This window comes from Pinus tabuliformis, chromosome 2_2 (assembly GCF_031772625.1).
Source record: "Pinus tabuliformis cultivar Carrire ecotype Pingquan chromosome 2_2, CPIR1, whole genome shotgun sequence".
NCBI lineage: Eukaryota > Viridiplantae > Streptophyta > Pinopsida > Pinales > Pinaceae > Pinus > Pinus tabuliformis.
Genome location: NC_142300.1, coordinates 569,545,151 through 569,553,904, shown reverse-complemented (window position 1 = coordinate 569,553,904; position 8,754 = coordinate 569,545,151). Strand labels below are relative to the sequence as shown.

At 37.3% G+C, this 8,754-nt stretch overlaps 1 pseudogene; it reads right to left on the bottom strand.

Moving 5' to 3' along the window:
• Positions 1 to 2,298: 2,298 nt before the first annotated feature.
• On the bottom strand, positions 2,299 to 7,610 carry LOC149193951 (uncharacterized; annotated as a pseudogene).
• Positions 7,611 to 8,754: the final 1,144 nt, after the last annotated feature.

Here is an 8,754-nt window from a genome sequence, read left to right as displayed (position 1 = left end):
AATGATCTTCATCTTTTGCCGAATCGGTAACATTATTGTCAAAGTTTTTCTCTATACAAAGCCTGGGAAACGAGTTGGATGGAGCCGAAACCTTCAGCTCAGGAACCACATGGGATTGGGGGGGTGTCATTGAATGATGGGCTAACTATATCAAGGCTATTGGAATTGGTTGCCGGAATTAATGATGACGATTTGGGACTTGCAGAGGGCTCTAAGGTACCGCTCAAAGGAAATAATTTAGCGTCGTGTGCATTCAATTCAATTATATCCTCATCCTGGTAGTCATTCATATTTTCTCGCTGTAGAGAACCCTCAAAGACTTCAATCGATTCTCTATTTAAATGAGAGAGATTCTAACTGAAACAACCCTCAATTTCTTTGGGGGATGCTGATGAGTACCACTTTGTGTTTATATACACTGTAACCCTGTGGGGTTCTTGAATAGCTTCTACAACTATATATCTCCTGTGTAGCAGTGGCAAGCTTATTCACATGTAGCATTTGCTGGCAATGACCACTGAGATCATCGATGGATAACTCTGCTAAAACTGATTCCAGTAACATCATTTTCAAATCAAATACTGCTTGATAATCTCAGATATGGAATTTGAATAAAATGGTGGGTGGTAGTGGAATCATGTATTTATGGTGTGCACAGGAAACTGCAACTGCAAACATTGAATATGTGTAGAGAAAAGTAGGGTTTCCCCTTTTTCTATCAACAGGTAGGGTTTGTTGAGAAGAGAAAATGTGTTGAGTGGCGTTGCACTAAGCGGGATTGTTGGGATTCAACGTTGATTGCGCAGTTGTTGCATACACGACCATGAAATTTATGTAAGCAAAGGAATTGGGAAATGCAGTGGGGTTTTAGAGATATGTGATGTCTGTAAGTATAAACTCTTTGAACAACAGTAACAAAATGCAGAAATTCCATCTAAAAAGAATAAGTAGAAACTTGAAATTCTGGCTAGAATATAGAGTAAACCTTGTTGGACTACGTTTTTGGGTTGACTCTCCAATTGCGATACAACCCTAGCATTCACAGGCTGCTATAGAAAATGTTTGTGGCTCTCGTAAGGACAAACAAGCCAAATATTGGTGAATATTGAAAAGAACCAAATGACGATATGGCCATTCTTGACTACATTTAAAATATAAGACAGTCATAAATTAGAATAGAATCTTATAAAAAAGAATGACCAAAGTAAATGAATGAACTCTAAAACAGAATACCACTTGAGAAACATCAAAAGGCTCAATTCCTGTCCAAAGACAATACCACTAGAGAAAGATCCATAATCACTGCTTAAGCTACTTGAGCTACTGGATGCTAACTGCTGTCGTCTCTTTCTCAATATCAACACTAGGGAAGTTTGTTGGAGGCATCTCATCCCCACCAACATCAACAGATTCATCGCTAGCGTCACAACCTACACATGTACATATGCTTACATGAACAACAGTAACGAAATGCATAAATTCCATCTAAAAAGAATAAATAGAAACTTGAAATTCTGGCTAGAATAAAGAGTAAACCTTGTTGAACTACGTTTGTGGGCTGACTCTCCAATTGTGATACAACCCTAGCATTCACACGCTGCTACAGAAAATGTCAGTGGCTCTCGTAAGGACAAACAAACCAAATATTGGTGAACATTGAAAAGAACCAAATGACGATATGGCCATTCTTGAGTGAATTTAAAATATAAGATAGTCATAACACTATGAGAGCATACCGCAGGATTAGGAAGCCTTGCTGAAGCCTGGGTATTTCTGGTGCCTTCGCCTATCTCTTTGAGGCAATTGAAAACAAGGTTTTGTAGCTCCCATAAATAATCATCATCAAAAGCATCAATATCAACTTCGATTTCCTCCTCATTCTGACTTAGACCAATGTGCTTCCTTAAGAATGTAATTATGGGTACCGCCATCTCATCTAGTTATTGTTCAAGATCCTGACAAAGCTTCTTCATTTCGTTAAATGACATCGAGTGTTTTCATTTTTCAACCTTCGATTTCTGCTGACTTGGTACATCTGAGAGAGGAGAAAAATTTGGAGGTGGCACCTTTGGCTTATTTCTTGTTTCTGTAATTTTGTTACTATGTTGTTACTTCTTGGTTGGAATAAGTTGAACATCCTGAGTTAATTTTCTATAAACTTTATCTCCAGCCAAATCCCCTGTAACCTCCAACGCATAAGGGTAATTAGGAAGCATATTGTATGAAGTCCTAGCTCATGCCTTTTTAGATTTTTTCATGATGGAATTCCTATTGAGGTTGTTCTGAAATTGGTATCTCTCACGAGTTAGTATAAGGAGAGAGGCCATTCAATGTATGAGCCAGGGCTTTCTCTTCCGCCAGAAGAAGGAAACCCTTGCCAAACGTAAAAAACCTTGTATGAGCCAGGACTTTTTCTTCTACCAGAAGAAAGAAACCCTTGCCAAATGTAAAAACCCTTGCCAACCATTCCAAGAGAAAAGTCAAGTACTCCTATGGGCGGAACAGAGCATATGATCGCCCAGTTAATGTTCTTGAAATTACATATGCTTACATGAACAATAGTAACAAAATGCAGAAATTCCATCTAAAAAGAATAAATAGAAACTTGAAATTCTGGCTAGAATAAAGAGTAAACCTTGTTGAACTACGTTTGTGGGTTGACTCTCCAATTGTGATACAACCCTAGCATTCACAGGCTACTACAGAAAATGTCAATTTCTCTCGTAAGGACAAACAAACCAAATATTGGTGAACATTGAAAAGAACCAAATGATGATATGGCCATTCTTGACTACATTTAACATATAAGACAGTCATAGCACTAGGACAACATACCGCAGGATTAGAAATCCTTGCTGAAGCCTGGGTATTTCTGGTGCCTTTGCCTATCTCTTCGAGGCAATTGAAAACAAGGTTTTGTAGCTCCCATAAATAATCATCATCAAAAGCATCAATATCAACTTTGATTTCCTCCTCATTCTGACTTAGACCAATGTGCTTCCTTAAGAATGTAATTATGGGTACCGCCATCTCATCTGGTAATTGTTCAAGATCCTGACAAAGCTTCTTCTTTTCGTTAAATGACATCGGGTGTTTGCATTTACCATGTAGTCATAGAACAGCAAGTTGCCATGTGGCGAAAGAGAGTACCCACGCAAACTGACAAGATTCCGATGTTTGATACTTCCAACAGTCTCTAACTCAGTTTCGAATTCCCGCAAGCTTTGTGGATAGTGTGTGTATAGTCTTTTAATAGCAACTGGCTTACAGTTCTTAAGATCACATTTGTAAACTGTGCTTGTAGCACCATTGCCAATTATAAATTTCTCATTCAAATTTTCGGTCATTCTCATTATATCATCATACATGTATAGGGCCATATCCATGTGCAATATTACAAGCCTTGGAGAACCTGGTCAGGACATGCAAGAATCTTTTAACAAGAGGCATAGATATTGATGGTAAGATGATAGCTTTACTCTGAGAAATAACAAATTTGAAATGAGGCATAATACCTTGACCCGTTTTTCTTGATGACCCTTTAGTGAATGGTTTATGTTGATTTGAAAGGTAGACAGTGATGGTGATTACACACACTAATATCAGTGAACCCAATGAGATGCAAACAATAGCTGTTTTTGACACAAAAGCTGTCCATTTACACAATCAATAGATAACACTATCAATATAATCTAAAGGATATTTAATACAAATCTATGGAATATGATTTGTAATATCTAGTTCTGTTTTCACCTTTTGGTTGCCTAGCAGATATCCCACAAAGTGATCCAATCCAATAACCACAGAGACCTGGATTTCCAAAAAAACTGAGGCAAAAATCGTTCCCATCAGATAAAATGTACAGACTTGACAATATCAAGAAGAAAACTAAATTTGATCTAGAAATAAAATGTGTTCATTATATCTACACCTTTCTGGGGTAAACCTTGTAAAGTTCTATGTGACAGGAATATTCCCAGACAAATTGTTGTAGGAGAGGTTTCTGTAAAACAAATTGATCGTTTCTAGTATGAATAACTACGAGTTGATATACGAGGATTATTTCCTAATTTCACGATGAAATGAACAAAAAATAGCACCAATTCAGGAAAATTCTTACATAGTAGTAAGGCTAAAGTAGTTGGTCAACTGCCATGGCATCTCCCCTGATAAACTGTTGGTATTCAGTATCTTGTATATTATCCATTTACAAATTTATTTTCAGAATAATTGTGAAGGTATTAATAAATTATAATTTAGGGATCACTCCAAGGAACTTACAGTGAGACCAAATTCTGTGGTTGTCCAAGTTCTGAAGGAATAGGACCCGATAATTGGTTGGCAGAAAGGTCCTTGCATTGAAAAAATACCGCACTATGTTACTGTTTTGATGAAGTGGCTAGGGCACACCAGAAAGAGATGTAGAAAGAAGTAGAAAATAGAACTAGTTCACAAGCTACACAAATCAAATACTAAGGACTTACATATCCCCGATACTTCTCAAGTTTCCCAAGTCTGCAGGGAGAAACCCACTCAGTTTATTTCCACTCAAGTTCCTTGAATTCATAATCCAATAGAAATCATGGGATTAATATAACTCTCACCAATTAAGCTTTTCATAATCTAATGGGGTTAAAAATAAATATAACTTTCACACATAAAACTTGTAGCTTAATAATTCAAAAACTTTTCTACATACAAGACTTACAATTTTAATAGATGTTCCATGTTCCCAATAGATCTCGGGATAGGTCCAGATATATTATTGTTAGAAATGTCCCTAAAAATTCACATCACATCATAGGGCAATAAAAATGTAAGGACTACCCTTGCAGCTATTATGTTTTTAGATATAGTTCTAAAAGGGAACCTTAGAAGCCTTAACCAAGACATTAGAATAACTAAAACTCAATCTGTCTAAATTTATAATATACCCCAGCTCTACAGGAATTGTTCCCGTGATATTGTTGGAGGACAGATTTCAGTAAAAGAAGCAACGTTATCCGTTAGTCATATTGAATATGCTTAATGCAATTCAATAGCTCATTATGTTATAGGTCAATTTAGAATATGGCCCAGGATTACTTACAGATAAGTTAGCTTGTTAAGTTTTTGAAATTCCAAAGGAATAGTTTCATTCAAACGGTTGCCATGCACATTGCTACAGGACAAAGGACAATGAAGGCACAGCGTTAATATTGTTAGCCAGTGGGAAATTATGCTCCGCAAATTTATCACTTGGCTTGAAAATTATATCACTTACAAGAAAATGAGAGCAACACATGAACTAATATTCTCTGGGATTGGACCTTCAAGTTGATTTCTGGCAAGATTTATGTCTCAAAAAAAATACAACCTTGGAATGTTAAATACTTACAACAAGAATCCAAAAGATATCATAGATTAATGTTTAGTGTATGGGAGGTTTCAAGATATTTCTATCATATTTATCTCCACTTTCCAGAAAAAGGTGTGGACACAAACTTACAATTCGAACAACTGTTCCAAATTCCCCAGCTCGGGTGGAATTTAACCAGTCAGCTGATTGTCATTTAGCTACCTGCATATGCATACAACTGTTGAATATCAAAGAGCTATTTCTTATCATGCACGTCCAGTTTCCATTTCTTACATATCAATCATCACAAAATATGTGATTGGAATCTCTTACAGGTATCCCAGCGTTGTCATGTTCACCAATTTGGCGGAATAGATCCTGTGAGATTATTACTGTGTAAATATCCGAGTAGTGCAAAAGAAAGAACAACAGAATCGACTTCTTGAAAATTGAACATAAAGTAAACTTATAGTCAAAAAGTAATGGACTTTCACAAACCTAGATGGGAACAATTCGAGCATTAACTATGCAAGCAACTCACAGTTTATCAGTGTAAGTCAAGTTGCCTAGAATTGGAGGAATTGTTCCAGTAAGATGATTATCACTCAAATCCCTGTAATCAATATTAAATGTATCAATACACTAAAGCTTACACCATAATTACATAATCAAGTTTTTGGAAAATGTCACAAAAAATTTATCAATGAATGAAGGAATATTGATTGATTCTGCATAAGAAATATATTGACAATATCCAAAATCATTATGGATTCTTATTGATCTAGGCTTCCACGCAATTAAATGTAAGAGATTATAATTTAATCTGATTACAGGAAAATTTTGGACAAGTTGAGATCCAGAAAACACTGTACTTACAGAACAGTAAGAGCCTGCATGAGACCAATTACTTCAGGTATCCTTCCGGTCAGCTTGTTTCCTTATAACGACCTAGGATAACCACTTTAAAATTAGAGTAGGACAACTAAAGAAACCCGATTAATGATGTCGTTTGAATATTGCATACCATGCAATGAATTGCATTACTTAGAAAACCTGCATAATCTCATATCCCTGCCTATTCAACACAAAATTCCTGATACTAGAACACAGTTCAGTCCTGGAAATATCTCCACTTACAGAGTAGCCACTTGTAGAAACCCAATATTGAAGGGTATCTCTCCGGTAAGTTGATTGTATGATAAGTCCCTGATAAGAATACCAACCCCAATTCAACAAGTAATTAAGATCACGAGTCTTGCATCAAACCATACATTTACACCTGTTTGTTCATTTAAAATCCAGTTAGGAAAATCAGATGACATACAAAACTGCATAGCTTGTACAGTTGCCAATATTCTCAGGAATGGTCCCTGACAAGTTGTTGCCTCGCACATCACTGCATAACAGAGATCAAAGTAGTTGATTAGAAACATTTAAGCTACCACGAAGAATCCTTTAGTTAAAATTCGTTAATGCATTGAAAACGCTGCATCGAGATACATAAATTTAAAGATAAATGCTCTGTGACCGCCGAATCCTGCTTCTTCTTTTCGTTAAATGACATCGGGTGTTTGCATTTTTCAACCTTCGGTTTCTGCTGACTTGGTACATCTGAGAGAGGAGCAGAATTTGGAGGTTGCACCTTTGGCTTATTTCTTGTTTCTGTAATTTTGTTACTATGTTGTTACTTCTTTGTTGGAATAAGTTGAACATCCTGAGTTAATTTTCTATAAACTTCTTCTCCAGCCAAATCCCCTGTAACCTCCAACGCATAAGGGTAATTAGGAAGCATATTGTATGAAGTCCTAGTTCATACCTTTTTAGATTTTTTCATGATGGAATTCCTGTTGAGGTTGTTTTGAAATTGGTATCGCTTATGAGTTAGTATAAGGAGAGAGGCCATTCAATGTATGAGGCAAGGCTTTCTCTTCTGCCAGAAGAAAGAAACCCTTGCCAAACATAAAAACATATGAGCCAGGTCTTTCCCTTCTTCCAGAAGAAAGAAACCCTTTCCAAACATAAAACCCTTGCCAATCGTTCCAAGAGCAAAGGCAAGTACTCCTATGGGCAGAACAGAGTGTATGAGCGCCCAGTTAATGTTCTTGAAATCAAGGGGTGTTTCTTGATATTGGTGGCTCCGCGGGCCAAGCCGAGGTGCCTCCTCGGGTCTTTTACCTAAAGCCATTTTATCAGATCCTGGGTTGTGTTGCATTTCTCGGCCTCGACCCGCCATCTCTCCACCCGACCTGTGCTGCTCATATCGGCAACCCATTTTATTAGGTTAACTTTGCACTATCAATATGTTTAACACAGGCGGTTATTATATGAAACTGTATCAATCTGATGGTACACCTTTCCCCAATCGTCTAACACTTGATCGGACAGTGTAGACCGATGAAGAGTCGCAGATAGGGGAGTTGATTTCAGAGGGAACGCCTTACGACGTAATTATTTTTTTAACTTAAATATTATAATTTAAGTTTTATGACTTATTAATTTAATTTAGGTGAAACAATTACATTTTAACTTTAAGAGTGATTGATATCTAAAGGGCAATATATGATGGTATATGGTTTCGGTCCTTCTCGCGGGAAGCACACGAAGCAGGAGAATAACCAGGGTTTTGATCGATCACAGAGGTAGTCCTCCATGAGAGGATGCACAAGAGGGAGCTCCACTCCCTCCTACAAGCAGGCTGTGGTTAGCAGGGGAAAAAAAACCAATGGAAAATGACAGAGAGCCTTCAGAAGGAAAAGATAGAAGCAATGAAGAAGAGCAGGAGGGAACTAAGTCAAGGGAGAACAATGATGCATTGGAAAATGTGGAAGAAATCAAGGAACAAAGCACTAAAGACAAAGCACACATGGGACCGTGCAAACCCAAAGCGGCGGTAACTCCCAGAGTCATTTTAAATGATCCAACGCTGCAAGCACACATGGATCACATGCAAACATATGCAATCATTTGTAAATTCATGGGGTTGTGGTCCACTAAAAAAGCATTACAAAAGTGGATTAAATACCACTAGAAACCAAAAGGCAGCATTAACCTACATCTTGGGTCCAAGGGATTTTTCATTGTAGTTTTTGCAAACATTGAAGATAAGGACAGAGTGTTTGAAGGAGGGCCATACTTTTATGCTGCAGCAGGCCTCTATATGCGACCTTGGATTATGGCTTTGTTCCGAAACATGAAACTTTTACTTCAGTCCTAGTCTGGGTAAGACTCTACTCTCTACCTCTCGATTACTGGTAAACGAAATCTCTATCAGCCATAGGAAATAAGTTAGGGCATTTTCTCAAAGTTTCTGAGGCTACTAGAAGGGGAAAGTATACTTCCTTCGCTAGAATATGTGTGGAGATGGATCTTTCTGGAGCGTTGCCAGATGAGGTTATTCTGGAAGTGTTTGATGAGGA